The sequence below is a fragment of the Drosophila obscura genome, unplaced genomic scaffold, assembly GCF_018151105.1.
Source record: "Drosophila obscura isolate BZ-5 IFL unplaced genomic scaffold, ASM1815110v1 contig_31, whole genome shotgun sequence".
NCBI classification, from domain to species: Eukaryota; Metazoa; Arthropoda; class Insecta; order Diptera; family Drosophilidae; genus Drosophila; species Drosophila obscura.
In genome coordinates this window covers 1,601,600-1,617,402 of record NW_024542819.1, presented here as the reverse complement: position 1 = coordinate 1,617,402, position 15,803 = coordinate 1,601,600, and the positions used below count along the sequence as shown (strand labels likewise).

The 15,803-nt window shown below is 39.5% G+C and overlaps 1 protein-coding gene and 1 long non-coding RNA gene across 5 annotated transcripts in view; one reads left to right on the top strand and one right to left on the bottom strand.

The window, feature by feature from the left end:
• The window catches only part of LOC111081676 (4F2 cell-surface antigen heavy chain-like), a 58,732-nt gene extending 46,752 nt beyond the window's left edge, over positions 1–11,980 (bottom strand). For 2 of the 3 annotated variants that reach the window (XM_041594656.1, XM_041594655.1), the window contains exon 1: positions 11,837–11,980. The gene's annotated coding sequence lies outside the window, so the exon portion shown is untranslated. The remainder of the gene's footprint in view (positions 1–11,836) is intronic. The other variant, XM_041594654.1, reaches the window with a different exon arrangement.
• On the top strand, positions 11,297–15,470 carry LOC111081246. Of its 2 annotated transcripts, XR_005968134.1 has the most exons (5): positions 11,297–11,368; positions 11,424–12,567; positions 12,630–13,029; positions 13,110–13,212; positions 13,278–15,470. It is a non-coding gene; the product is annotated as an uncharacterized LOC111081246 (long non-coding RNA). The 2 variants fall into 2 exon arrangements; XR_002608602.2 differs by having other exon boundaries at positions 11,328–12,567; positions 13,278–15,464.
• The last annotated feature ends 333 nt before the right edge of the window (positions 15,471–15,803 follow it).

Genomic DNA, 15,803 nt, shown 5'->3' with positions numbered 1-15,803 from the left:
AGATGAACACCAAGGTATGTTACTTCGGTGGTTTGTGGAATGTTGATATTGTTCAGACATAATGGAGGGCAAGTTTGTCTGTTTAACGTGAAGGTGACATGCTTGCACTTTTGCTCGTTTACATGTATCCGCCAGTCTGCTAGCCATTTTTCTAAGGCCACGAGATGAGATGATAAGTGATCCGTGGCCCTTCTTGGGCACTTGGAGCGACTTAATATGGCAGTATCATCAGCAAATGTCGAAGTTGTTGTTAGGCTGTTTGTCGGTAGATCTGCTGTGAATATGATATACAGTGTCGGTCCAAGCACGCTGCCTTGCGGTACACCAGCTTCAATTGGATGATATTCAGAGAGGAAATCTTTGCATCGTACTGCGAAACTTCTTTGCTGTAGGTATGACTCCATTATTCCATGGATGTTCTGTGGAAGTAATATTTTGATTTTGTGGATTAAGCCATCTAACCAAACGCGGTCGAAAGCCTGTGCGACATCCAGAAAAACAGCGGAGCAATACTTCCGTCTTTCAAATGCATTTCGTATCTCAGAGGTTATACGGTTTACTTGTTCAATGGTTCCGTGTTTTTCGCGAAATCCAAATTGGTGAGTCGGGATGGCACCGTTGATGTGTAGGTGTTGTTTGATACGATTCAGGAGCAGCTTTTCAAATATCTTTGATAGGCAAGGCAGTAGGCTGATAGGTCTATATGATGATGGCTTGGACTTGTCTTTTCCGGCTTTATGGATCATTGTGATGACTGATTTCCTCCATTCTTGAGGATAATAGCCCCATTTCATCATGCTGTTGAATATCATAGTAAGAAAATACACTGCACAGCTCGGCAATTCTATGATCATTTTAGGAGAGATGAAATCGTGGCCCGGAGCTTTCTTTTGCTTTGAGATTTGGTCTTTAATGACCCTTGTGACTTCTCCTGTTTGGAATATGATAGGCGGAGTAGCTTCGGGATTGTTGGTTGGTGGGAGCACTAAGCTATTCGTTGCTGGGTGCGGTTTGAAGACGTTTTCTAGATGGACGGCAAATGTATTTGCCTTCTCTTTGTTGCTGCGAGCCCACTCTCCTGTTTGTGTACGCAAAGGTGATTCACTCTCGATTGGTGGGCATACGCCTGATTTTGCTTTCCACAGAGGGAATCGTTTGCTAGTTGGGGAGAGTTGCTCCATATAGGATATTTGAGCTCGGTTTTTTTCATCTTCTAGGGCTCTTGCGTAGTAGGTGGTTGGCTATTTTTAGCCGCTCTTTCGATGCAGGTGATCTGTGTGCTTGCCACTCTCGGCGAAGCCTTCTTTTATCGCGTAGCAGCACTTCAATGTGCCTAGAAATACGACTGCTGTTGGAATGTTTATTAGATGCTAATATTGGTGTTGAGTGTTTTGCCGCCAGTGACATTGAGGAAACCAATGCTTCGACTGACCTATCAATGTCATCTTTACAATTAATGTTTGGGCAGCTATCAATATGAGAGCTTATGTACTTCCTGTATTTGAACCAATCTGTTTTGCTAGAAGTTAGAAAGTGTGGGCGTTCCGAATTCTGTGGATGGTCGTAAAGGTGAAGTAGAATGGGCGAGTGATCCGATGATAGATCTGTTAAGTGATCTACATTAATCTGAGCTTGCAGCACCCTTCGTGTAACTGCAAAATCAATCAAGTCGGGTTGCTTGTTTGGATCTGTGGGCCAATATGTGGGCTTGCCCGGAGAGATAAAGTCTAGCTTGTTTCGTGGGGTTATTATAGCGTTATATAGTTGTCTTCCTTTCGGGTTGGTAAGTCTAGATCCCCAATGGGTGTGCTTGGCATTGTAGTCACCAGCTGCTATAAATCGGTAACCTAGTAGGTCGAAGAATGTTACAAATTCTGTTTCGGAAATGCAGAAACGTGGTGGGCAGTATACTGCGGCTAGGTTTAGGTAGCCGCTCTGAATTTCAATATGAATTGCTGTTGCCTGTAGATAAGGTGTAGCAAATGAAGGCAATGGATAATGCCTAATGCGATTCTTGATCAGAACGCCAGTACCTCCATGTGCCTTACCATCGGGATGATTTGTCGCATAGAAGTTATAGCCATTGAGGTGAAAATAGTTTTTATTTGTTAGGTGAGTCTCTGATATGAGCATGGCGTCAATGTCGTGTTGAGCGAGGAACTGTAAGAGCTCGCATTTGTGCTGCGAAATGCCATTTGCATTCCAGAAACATATATTTAGACAGGACATTTAAACACATTTCTGTTTGATTAGGAGCTCCAGGAGGAGATTTTGGTTGCGCATAAGCTCCTGCATCGTTTGTTGTATTGCTACCATTGTATTTGTTATAGTTACCAGCATTGACTCAATTCCACTAGGCAATTGGGATGGATTAGCAGGGGTATGTTGGGCAGAGATTTCTGGGATCTGATTTGATGCCTGATTCTGCATTATTCCAGCTGTGGTTGGTTGAAGTGTCGGCTTAGAGACTGAGGCGTACGACCCGTTGTTGTAACTTAACGCCTGAGCAAAAGAAACTGCTGGAGTCGTAGTTGATGGTATATATGTTAAGTTTTGTCGGACGACCGGGTTACGAGCTGCAGTTATTTGTTGGTTTAGGCGATTTTTCAATTCTTTATAGACAGGACAACCTCTATAGTTGGCAGTATGGTTTCCCCCACAGTTGCTACATTTTTTGGCAGATGGGTCCTCCTTATTTACGGGGCAGGCCTCAGTGAGATGAACATCACCACAGGCAACGCAGACTGCCCGTAGAGTGCAATAGGTTTTCGTGTGTCCATATTCCTGGCAATTTGTGCATTGGACCGGTCCATTTCGTTTGTGTGGTTCCTCAACGGTGATCCTACGGTGCAGTAGGTATTGAAGCTTGTATATTGGGTGAACTTCATTTTTCCTTATATGCATACTTTCAGGTGTCAGTTCTACTTTGAACATTGGCTGAGGAATTTTGTTTCTATTTATTATGTTCATTGCCATTTTGACTTCGAAGCCCTTATCGTTAAGTCCATCTATTATCTCATTGATTGGGAATGTTGGTTCGATTCCTTTGATAACCACTTTTAATCCTTTGCTACTTTTAAGTTGGTAGGTGTAGTAATTCATTTTTTCATTTTCGAGATATTTCGCAACTGATCGATAGTTTTGTTCGTCATTGACTTGTATTTTTGTTTCATTTATATTACCCCTTTTTATGTACGTGACATGGAATGTGTTTGCGCCAATTGTATCAGTTATTTTTTTGACCAGTTCAGCACAATTTGCCTGTCGAACATAAATAGGTGGCGGTCTTAATTTTTTGGCCTTGGGTGTTTGGGTGATCTCATCTTCGTTTGGGACACTTAGTATCGCAAATCTATTGTTTGCTAGTGCCTTATGTGGCACAGTGTTCTCGGTTATTTTAGTTATTTTGGCTGCATTGTTGTTCTTCACATTTTGTGGGCTCAATTTTCTTTTGATTTGCACATAGCGATCGAGCCCAGTCTGAATTAACGCTCCGTTAGCATTTTTTGAACTTATTGGTTGGGAGAGTTGGGGCTTGTCGCAGTGGGTCGACAGTATCGGGCGCTGGGCAATTGCAGTGGTTGTTGTTGTGGTTGTTGTCGTTGTTGGGGTCACTCCATGACCCACTTTGCAATGCAGGGGAGAGAGAGCGTGCTCTCTCCTCGTTCACTTGCAATGATGCAGTTTTTGTTGGTACTGCTGCCTTTGGCGAGCGTATAGAGAAGTACGCGTTGCTTTTTGCTTGCGAGAGCCGACGCTCGTCTTGTTGTTGTTGCCGGGCTTGGCTCATTTTGGCTTTGCTTACAGTGCTTGTGTTCCTTACCGAGCTGGTGCTCTTAAACGTTGACACTTGTTCTTTTCTATTATTTCTATTAGTCTTTATTACTCGATTGGATGGTATTCATGGGCAGCACGATCGCTAGTACCCACGCCTACCCCGAGCGCTTTTTTTCGCGAATTTAATTTATGATTAATCGCGATTAATTGACTTTATTGAATTTTCACCGCGGAGCGATTAAAAAATACGTCTGTAGTCGTTGACGGTTGATTTGGGAAGCAACTGAAAATGAATTTCTTCATTCTGGCTATAATTATGATCCGATCTGATTCAGATTCAGCAGTCTGGTAGATATGGTCATTCTCTATGATAATGCGTTTTTAGTTTTATCGTATCTTTAAAATTGTGTCTTTCGTTCTTTGTGGGGGCGGAAGGGGGCGGGGCGAAATTTTGAAATACTCTTGTAGCAGTGTGATATCACATGAGTCTGGAAACCAAATTTGGTTGCCCTAGCTCGTGTAGTCTCTGAGATCCAGGCGTCAAACAAGACGGACAGACGGTCAGACGGACAGACGGACAGACAGACATGGCTCTATCGTCTCGGCTATTGATGCTGATCAAGAATATACATATATACTTTATGGGGTCGGAAACGTTTCCTTCTCTGCGTTACACACATCCACTTTTACCACAAATCTAATATACCCCTTAACTCTTGAGTACGGGTATAAAAATGCATGCCAAGAATAATTGTTTTCGACTTTACCTGAGTTTTTAAAGTCAAAATTTCGGGGAAAAATGCCGCAAAAAAATTATTAAATTTAATTTAAGCTGCAGCTACAACGTGTCTGGGATTTATAGCTGCATTTGTCAGCTTTTTAGAACTGCAAAGTTATATGCAACCAGATATATGATACATAAGTTATGTGAAAAATATAAGCACTACCTCTGAAAAAATGAACCATAAAACACAAAAAAAAATTAAACCATTAAACATTTTTAAATCCCGAAATCTATCAGAAAAAGTAATTTTGGTCCACAGCGGGAAGAAAAAGTTCTATTGTGTCGAGTAGAGTAGCCAAGTCTATATAGCCACGTCCATCCGTCCTTCCCAGATTCGTCCAGATTCATGTGATATCACACTGCTACAAGTGCATTTCGAAATTTCGCCCCGCCTCCTTCCGCACCCACAAAAGACGAACATCTGTGGCAGCCACAATTTTAGAGATACGCAGTATTAAAACTTTAGAAATCCATTTTTATATTAGAAGTACATAGAGCAAGCACGACTGCTTCATTTGGTTGATGATTGGGTACAATTGTTCTTATGTATAACGGAGAGCGAGAGTTCTCCCATGCATTATATGAAAAGAGTACTACCGCATTAGTATTAGTGCTCGTGGTCTCTGCTTGAGTCTAATGGAAATGCATGATCAGCATTAAGGGGCTTTTGAGAGGGAGACCCATCGCCTCAGTGTTAGGGCGCTTGGGTTCTGCCTGAGTTTGGGGAAATGCCTGATCAGCAGTTTTGGTAGCTGACCGATCTGCGTTCAAGTCGCAGATCGTTGCTGTGCAAAAGGAATGTGTAACATAAACATTAGTTGTTTACTGCGTATATTCACTGCGTATATGTACGCGCTTATATTTATATATATAACAGAGTTTTACATATGTACATGATGTACATTAGGCTGGGCCAAAATTTGACCAACAAACTTTTTTTTTTTGTTTTTTCAAGGGGACCCATCAATTCTGTTCTTTGTTATTCAATAATATTATACAATTTTTTTAAAATTATTAGTTTAATGTTCGGGGGTTGACACCACGAAAAGAAGATTAAAATTTTTAGGTAAAAATACAATAAAAACAAAAAAAATTCGTCGGTTTTTTTTCAAATAATATTGAAATTCAGAAACTAGTTCATATTGATAAAAAGTTATTTTGATTTTTTTTTAGTTACTGTTAAAAAATTAATGATTAGCAGAGGTTGATATATTTACATAACTAGTTGGCAAAAACTTGTGCAGGTTTTTTACTGCCAATAACTGATTAATGACGATATTAATGGTATCAATAAATATGCAATAGATTTTACCAATTACACTACTCGACAAAATCGAAGTTTTTTTTTCCTCAAGGATCCAAACAGACTTTTTCTGATAGATATGGGGCTTTAAAATTTTTTAAAGAATTATGGTTTTTTTTCTATGGCAGAAGTTTTTTTTGAAGAATTTTTGAAGTCTGGTATTTTATTTAAAGCTATTTTCAGAGGTAGCGCTTGTTTTTCTCTTATAACTCTAGTATCTTACGTCTGGTTGTAAAAAACTTTGCTATTTTGAAAGATAATTAAAACAGCTAGAAGTTAAGCCCAAACACTTTGTGATTTCAGCTTACCGTCTGGGAAATATAAAGCATTGAAATGCAAAAAGTATGATTTTTGTGCGGTATTTTTTACATTTTGACTTTAAAATACTTAAAAAATACCAGACTTCAAAAATTCGTCAAAAAAAAAGTTCGGCCATAGAAAAAACAAAAATATCATCAAACCATTTCTAAGCCCCAAATCTTTAAGAAAAAGTTGGTTTTGTTCTTCGAGGAAAAATCGTGTCGAGTAGTGTTATCCAACTCATTCAGCAAACATTTTTGCAAAATTTGTTTGCAAAATTCGGTAGCAACCGCTAAAAAATTAAATCATGTAAATTACTATTAAATCCAAGGTAACAAAACTAGGGGGTATCCCGTTTGAATTTCGAAAAAAAAATTGTTTGGCCCTGTTGAGAGTAGCAGCAGCGAGTTGGCAGGGGGCTGTTGTTAACAGCCGGAGCGCGCTCTCTCTTGCCTGGCGCTAGCGAGTTGGCGGGCAGCCAGCTCACTAAGCGGGAGTTTAGTATTCTACCCACCCCCGTACATTCCGGTACGCGTCGATACATAGAATCGTTTATATTCACACCCACATACATACACACATATAATCAAACAACCGCGCCGTTTCGAGTGCCCAATAAACCGATTTGTTAACCATCATACTGTGCCTATTCATTGCGGGACACTTTGGATCTTCTGAGGGCTTATCTGCTGCACTAGGAAGCGCCCTACTACAAACAGGCCCAGCCTAATGTACATGCATGGGTTCACTACACCTCCCTTTTTAAAAAATAACGTAGTATATAAACTTATTTAAAACTATATTTAAAATTTGTGAACTAAAATGTATGTTTATATGTATAAATATATGTATAATATTTTTTCGTTTTCTTTTGTTTATTTATTTATTGAAATTTTTTTTTTTGATTTATTAATTTTTATTTCCGTATCATGTATCATGATGTATTATGGTAATTTTATACGTATGCCTATGTCTGTGTCATGTCTACGTCAGGGTAAAATTAAATGATTATGAAATAAAAAGTTTAAATCTATCCTTATTTACTTTTTGTTTTTTTGTCTTTTATATTTGAAATTGTTATATTAATGTTTTCTCCTATACTATCTACCGTATATGGTCCAGTATATTTAAAATCTAACTTATGACCTGTTTCATTTTTCAATAAAACATAATCTCCTGTTTTTATACACGTAAAAGTATATGTGGATGTGTGCAAAGTAGAGAAGGAAACGTTTCCGACCCCATAAAGTATATATATTCTTGATCAGCATCAATAGCCGAGTCGATATAGCCATGTCCGTCTGTCCTTCTGTCCGTCTCGATGAGCGCCTAGATATCAGACACTATAAGAGCTAGAGAAACCAAATTTGGTTTCCAGACTCATGGAATATCACACTGCTACAAGTGTATTTCAAAATTAAGCCCCGCCCCCTTCTGCCCAAACAAAGAACGAAAATCTGTGGCAGGCACATTTAAAAAGATAAAAGAAAAAGGAGTACGCAGTATCGTAGAGAATGACCATAGCTACCAGATTGCAGAATCTGATTCAGATCGGAATAATTATAGCCAGAATAAAGAAATTAATTTTCAGTTGTTTCCCCCGCCTCCTTCAGATAGAGACCCGCTACTCATTCTCTTTTTCGCTCGCACACTCTGCCTCGTTACGCGAGCGCCCGCTGGCGGAGGAGATGTAGAATATAAATGGTACATGTAGAACCTACATGTTATATGTAGAATATACATTGTAGATGTAAATAACAGATGTAGCAACAATGTAAAATTTTTTTTAAATTCTAAAATTCTAAAAAATCAAAATCAAAAATGTATATACTGACTGAGTACGGGTATAAGTAGAGTCGCGTCCCCAGAAACGACTCGCACGTTTCTTTTTTTTGTCTGGACGTTGATATGCAATGACTGCACCATCAAGTGGCCCATGCGACACCAAGCCGAAGCCTGTTACGCGCGGAACCCAGGCAGGAACGCAGCCCTCCTCCCGCCCAACCGACCGAGGGGCGCTGCCGCATGACGCGCGACGCGTGTTACCGAACCGATCGCGAGCATGCAGGAAAGATAGGTGTTAGACTAAAACTCAAAAAGCTAAACATGCAAAGATAGCTAAAAATATAACTAATTACGGGAAACTATGTTAGTATTAGTGATTTAAGAAGAGAAAGGGAATTAGTAGTTGATATTATGTGGTAGAGGGAATTGAAGTCCGAGCAAAGTACCCTAAATGGTTCGTGCAAGGAATAATTCGATCTACAAAGCGTAAGGAACAAAGGAATGAAGTTTCTAGTAGATATAATAGGAATCGTAAAGTTTATGCGGCTCAACAAGTCAGGGCTATCTACGTCGCCCTTGATCAGGTTGTGCATAAAAATCAAACCAAGCCTTTTTCTACGACTAACTAAGGTTGGAAGGTTTATTAAATGCAATCTACGAGGATAAGATGACAGTCTCACACCTGCATTCCAGTTAAGGCCACGCAGAGCAAAATGTAAAAAGTTTTTCTGGACTGATTCTATACGGTCCTGGTGTACTTTGTACTGGGGGAACCATACACAAGAGCCGTATTCTAAAATCGGACGAACAAGCGAGATGTAGAGAGTCTTCGTTAAATAGGGGTCGTCAAATTCCTTTGACCACCTCTTTATAAACCCAAGCATACCCATGGCCTTATTTACCATGGTAGAAATGTGTTCAGAAAACTTTAACTTTGGGTCTAATTTAACACCAAGATCATCAACCAAGGTAATTCTCTCAAGAGAACCACCGCAGAGGTTATAAGGAGCCAATAGGGGGCTAGAGCGATGAAATGTCATTACTTTGCATTTCGAGGCATTTAGGTGTAACATATTTGCACAGCACCATTATTGAAAGTTATTGAGATTGGATTGCAAGCGAGAGTGAAATGAAATGTCCTTATACTGGACACAAAGTTTAACATCATCCGCATACATGAGTACTCGAGAGTTTGTTAATACTGAAGGCAGATCATTAATAAAGAGTGTGAATAGTAGTGGGCCTAGATGGCTGCCCTGTGGTACTCCAGAAGTAACCTTAACAGGTGAAGAGAAGGAGTTTTTGAAGAGGACTCTTTGAGACCTAGAACAAAGGTAGCTAGAAATCCATCTCAAAAGATTAGTCGGAAACCCTAAAGAGTTGATGGATAGGGTGAATAGTTTAAGCAAGGGTCCACACAGAGCGTCGGCACAGTACCTAAGTACACAGCCGGGAACTCCGTCGGGAGTGGTTGACTTGAGACAGGGATAGGTCTAGCAAGCCGTCGATAAAGTCATGTCGTGACATGGGCACAAGGTTATTAGACTCGTTTATCGAAGACCAAACAGTACCTGGCAAATTGAAATCACCAAGAACTATCATATGGTCTTTATCTGATAGCGAGGAAGAAAAAGTTTTTAAAGCGGACAGGTGATCCTCGTATATTAAGCTATCCGAGGAAGGTGGAATATACGAGCAAGTAATGAGAATGGAAAAGCCTGGGAGAATCAGTTTTACGCACAGGAATTCCAGGTCTTGTTGAACCTGGACCATGAAATGTTCCGACGTGAAGTTTGAGTCCACTGCAATGAGGACCCCACCTCCACGTCAAGACGAACGGTCATTTCTAAAAATTGTGTACCGACCTGACAAAACTTCGGAACTAAGGATGTCCGGCTTTAACCAGGTCTCGAGAATGCGAGACTCTCAAGGAAAAGAGTGCTGAGCTTACTACGCAAGCCTCTAGCATTCTGGTAGGTAACTACAAGAGAGGAAGTTAGTTTTTTGGATGGGTGGAAGTAGAGGTGGAAGATGAGGATGGAGATGGAGCACTCGTTGAATGCTAGGAAGAGTAATGGGGGGCCTATTCGTTTTCTTAGCCTTAAACTCTTTAACCACCAAATGCTCTGGCCAAAACTTGGCGGAACAAATGGTTTCAAATTGAGTTGGGGGGACGCTTATCTTGAAGGAAGATATCTCCCTGGCGTAAGAAAAGTTAAATTTTTCCACCTTTAAGCCGACGGCTTTTATTTTGCTTTGTATAAAAGCGGTCACATCATTGGATGTGAGGTAACGGACTCTACAGACATTTCTAACTGCATACTCTCCGAGGTGACGCATTCGGCTCCCGAATCTGCCTCACCAGCAGCGATCGTTGCCCTTGGAGTAGCAAACGTAATCAACTGCTGCACTAAGGGAGTGGTCGGAGTAAGTTTTTCAGATGCCGGCGGACATGAGGCAGTCGGCACTTGCAAGTCCCGCGGAGTAGACTTCTTGCGCCTCGGAGACTCAGCCTGCAGCTGTAAACTGCTGAACTGAGTGTTCATGGCCAAGAGCCGATCATATTGCTGTTTAAAGCCTACGATCAGCTCTTTGAAGCCACTCCGCGTCTGCCTCATGAACGAACGCATGTCGTTTTCCACAGCACGGCATTCCTCACAACTATAATGTAGGCCGTTGTTTTGGGAAATGGCGTCTCCTACACGGCCCGAGATCCCTACACATTTTGCGTGCACTACGCTTTCGCAAAGCCAGCAGGGGATATTGGACTGGTCATGGGTGATCTGCTTCTTGCAGGTTTTTTTGGCACAGACGACAGAAAATTCCATATTTATGTCTTTTATTTTTTTTTTTACTTTGGGAAAAAAAAGTTCAAAACATATAGCAATCAGACCACTGTGCAGAGTAAATTCTTAGAGCATTCTTAAAGCGAAATCGGTAAAAGATGAGAGATGAGAGTGGTTGCAGCAACAGCTTATAGGTGAGAGCGTTACTACACAAAAAGTTACAAGAGCGAGAGCGAAAGAACAGTTATTGAGAGTTAGGTGATAGAGAGAGTGATAGATGGCAATAACTACGACAAAGAGCGGCTAAATGTAATGAGAGGGCGTACTTACGAAAAGCAACAACACAAACACACGACTTACCGACGCACAAAATTTTTTAAATAAGTTGTGTTTTTACACAATTATCAGGCATGCACCCGCGGTAAAAGTATGATTTTAATGTAAGTTAGTTCGAGAGTTAAATTATAGATAAAAAACACCGGCTGTTTAAGTTAAACAAAAGGAAAATGCGGAGCGCAAAACAAAAACACGTCTGGTCACTACGAAAGAGAACGAACGGTTTTTCTCAATCTGTCATCTACATCTACAATGTACATTCTACATCTCCTCCGCAAGAGGTCTGATCCAGATTCGGTAATTTTATACGATACCGCGTTTTCTCGTATCTTCATAATTTTGGATAACATAGATTTTCGTCCTTTTTGACTGCGGAAGGGAGCCTGAGTCTGAAAACAAAATTTGGTTGCTCTAGCTCTTATAGTCTCTGAGATCTGGGCGCTCAACAAGACGGATGCTGATCAAGAATATACATATATACTTTATGTGGTCGGAAACGTTTCCTTCTGGGAGTTACACTCATCCACTTTGACCACAAATATAGTACATATACCCCGTAACTCTTTTAGTACCAGGTATAAATTCGACTTTGTCCATATTTTCTTATGTAAATTAATGATATTTAGAGTAAATTCAAATTTATTTAAAGTTTTATTTGTGTAAACGAACATACATATGTAAGTAAATGTACACATGTACATAGTATATATTAGGTAGCTTATATTAGGTAGATGTGGATGCAGATATATGTAAAAATATACATACGTTGTTTTTTATGAATTCACTATCAATACCAACACCGAATTTTAGACAAATAACATGAGATGTCTTAAATACGGGTATTAAAACAGTAATATAGATAATTTATTTATAGTCTATAATTTTATCAATATCAATATTTTATCGATAGCCGGTAGAACGATGAATTTTCGACAGATGTGACCACTGGCACCATTCATCATCTATGCAAGCACAGCTAATGACAATAACAAAAAAAAAATATTTACTCCGAATTTTTAATTTTAGCAAGTTTAAGTTAAAAAATTGGCGATTTGATGGACAATGATAAAACTATGTCCAATATAACGTTATAGGCTTTACACATTAAGCAAATCCCGGAGGAACGGTGGAAATTCTTAACAGATGTGAAGCACCAAACAATGCCATCTGCACACTGAGCCCATCCCGGGGGAACGGTGGGAATTTTTGAAAGATGTGAAACACCAATTCACACTGAGACCATCCACCATTGATGAGAAATAGCTGATGCTCACAATTGCGTGCGGTGAAAATTTGTAAACTTTATAGTTAAAATTAATATAAATAAATAACATTGCAATGGTTGTGAATGTGATTCAGCAGCAAAACATATTCTTGCACAAGCTAATCATGTTGCTGGACATGATGATGATGATGAGGACAACTTTGACGAGGTGGAGATAATAGAATAGATATCTGTTTGGAAAACACTGAAGCCAGGAAGGTTTTGGTCATTTGTGAGTGCTTCTACTAAATGCAACAATGTTTAAAGTACAAATAGATATGTTATGTTTTTCAGAAGCGGTTCGGTTTATTTTGGGAGAAGGATGTATCCGAAAACAAAGAGGCGTTCTTTAAGGAAATTTGTAGAATGAACAGGTCCTGTTTTTCTCTGTTGGTTACTCGCCTGGAAGTACTACGGAAGAAGGACACAAACTGCCGAGCCGCAATTCCTCTGGAGAAGCGTATCGCCATAGCTTTATATTCTTTGGACTCTTCTTCTGAGTACCGAACAGTCGGTAGGCTTTTGGACGTGTCAGCCAACAGCGTCTGCAATATCCTGCATGAGTTTAGCAGGGCATTGATAAAAGAATTCTCAGAAGAATACAGGTCTTCATACTATCTCACTTCCGAGCAAATTGACGAGTGTGTCGAAGGATTTGAAGAATTTGGGTTTCCTCAGTGCCTAGGTGCAATTGGTAATAATGCAATAAAATCATCCATAATATATTTATATAAATATAAGTAAATCAATTTCATCACTTAATTTTTATGTTAGATGGATGTCACATTGAAATAAAACCACCTGCAGCTGAGGCAGTCGACCACCACAAATATTAAGGCTGGTATTCAACCGTATTATTTGCAATGGTAGACTACAGGTAATATTTTCGCACCTAAACAAATATTGTCAATTATTAAAATATTTAATTTCAATTTACTTCAGCTATATCTGAATATCTTTACATATGTAAACATCGGCTCCGCAGGAAGATGCAACGACTCAATGATATACCAAAAGTCAAGCCTCGGCAAGCGTATCGAATAGTCGCCTTTGCTAGAGGAAAAAGCTAAGGAAATTAGCGGAGTGAAGGTTCCAGTAATGCTGATTGGGGACTCGGCATCCAGGTTCTCAAAAAGCTTATGAAGCCGTACCCATTTTCCGCGTCTTTAGAACAGCGCACTTTTAATTACAACCTTTCCAAAGCAAGGCGTGTTGTGGAAAATGCGTTTGGGCATTTTAAAGCCAGATTCCGCATAATTGAAAAATGCCTGGATAGCCATCATAAAAACCACAGTGCCATTATATTGTATTGTTGCATCTTTCACAACATGTTAAACATGCACAACAGCACAACTAATGAATGTTGGGAACTTCTTTTAAGTGAGCAGAGAGAACAGCCCGATAGCAGAAATATTTCTGCTGATTATATTCATTCATCACAACAGATACGATCTGCAATTGCAACATATTAAATAGAATAAATATATAATTCAGTATCACTTCAACCTCCCTGGAGATAAGACGTGCTACCGAAAACCCAGCTTCGCGCGAACTCAAAAGCTTATCAGCAAAATCGCGATAAACAACAACAACTTTAACTCAATTCGTAAAACAGAAACACAAAAACAAGCACACAGCATCGGCCTCTTCCTGTATGGTAAAGCTCCTAAATCCACCATTAACAAAATAAACCCAATAGTAAACTGCGCGCTCAGAGCAGCCTTTGGCGCTTACCGTACTTCACCCTCCAGAAACCTCATGTCTGAAGCGAATATCGCCCCCCTCGACCAACGTTATACGTTCTCAAAAACCAAACTTTTTAAATCACTTCACAATAGTTCAGATACCCCTTTTGCCAAATTCCTGACCAAAACAGCACTAAAAAAACAGAACCACATCCTCAGTCTTAGATTTCCTTATCAACAAGTGTAGACAACTCAAAATACCTCTTGGTCCAATCAGGAGAAGAAAGGAAACGCCATACTGGTTATTTAAAAAAAATTCTGTCGACCTCACACTTCGACAATATACAAAAACCGACACAAACAACGTAGTATACCAAACTGCCTTTCTCTCCATTAGAGAATCTTACTCGGACCGCAAATTTATCTATACCGATGGGTCAGCCACGGACATCTCTATTACTTTTGCAATTTCCACAGAAATGTCTATTCTTTGTTTAGGTAGACTACCCAACTATTCTTCCGTCTTTTCTGCAGAGATCATAGCAATTGTAGAAGCAATCGAACTAGTTAGAAAAACCCCAGGAAAGTTCATCTCAGATTCCCTGTCCTCATTAGATGCAATAGTAAACACCAACAACAGAAGCTTCTACCCCGCTCTTGTTAGAACTCTTCTCGCACAGAATAAAAACAAAACTTTTATGGATACCTGGAGCCAAAACAGCACACTCCCTTCCCTCAATTAACACCATTAACTTCAACAAAAAAGACATAGACCAATACATAAAAAAGATGTTTCAAGAGGAGAAGCTCCAATTTATGAACGCCACATCAGACAGGTACCGCACCATCTCACCCCCATCCTCCACACTCCAACCACTTTTCCGATATCTCAATTTAACCCGAACAGACCAAACCAAAATAACCAGACTACGCATCGGACACTCGAAACTAACTCACGAACACTACCTTAATTCCAAAATGAACAGCAATTGCCAACTATTGCAAAAATCTTCATCCTCAAATATTCACCACATCATGTGCTGCGCTATCCAAACATAGACATAACATATTCTCCAACAAGAACCCCATTACGTTACTACAAAAACCTACCCAACCCAATCTACAACTGATTTGTCATTTCTCAAATATGCTGACATATACCATAAAGTTTAATGTAAATATATATGGGAAAATAATAATTTACTATAAAATAATTGTAAACCCTCTCCCCCTATCATAAGCGTATCTAATGTAAATACAGTCTCACTTTAACTATCCTAATTAATACGTAATATAAAATATAATATAATAAGTAGCTAAAGGCCAGAGCAGCCAAAGCTTCATCTTTCTACTAAGGGTCCTAATCTATGCTTATAACTCTGTATATATTAATAAATAATAAATATATAATAACTTAAATTTAAAGAGAAAAAAAAATGTACTTATAAAAAATAAGAACCTAGACTAAATTTAAATAATTAGTTTTAGTCATTTATTATAATTACTAAAATTTAATTAGAAAAAAAATGTATTATAAAAACCTACTACTGCTGTTTAAAAATTGCATAAAATCCGTTTGAAATGTCGTCTGGGTTCGGATCAGCTCCTTGAGGAGATCCTCCTGCTTTTTATGGTGTTCTTTCTGAGCAGCTAGGCGATCTCGGGACACCTCTACGAGCGGAGCCACTACGCTATATAGCTTGGTGCGCTTCTGTGGGGCCCATTGCTCGCAGAGAGTGCGCTGGAGCTGCAGGATCCGTCTTGGTTCACCTCAATCACGTCC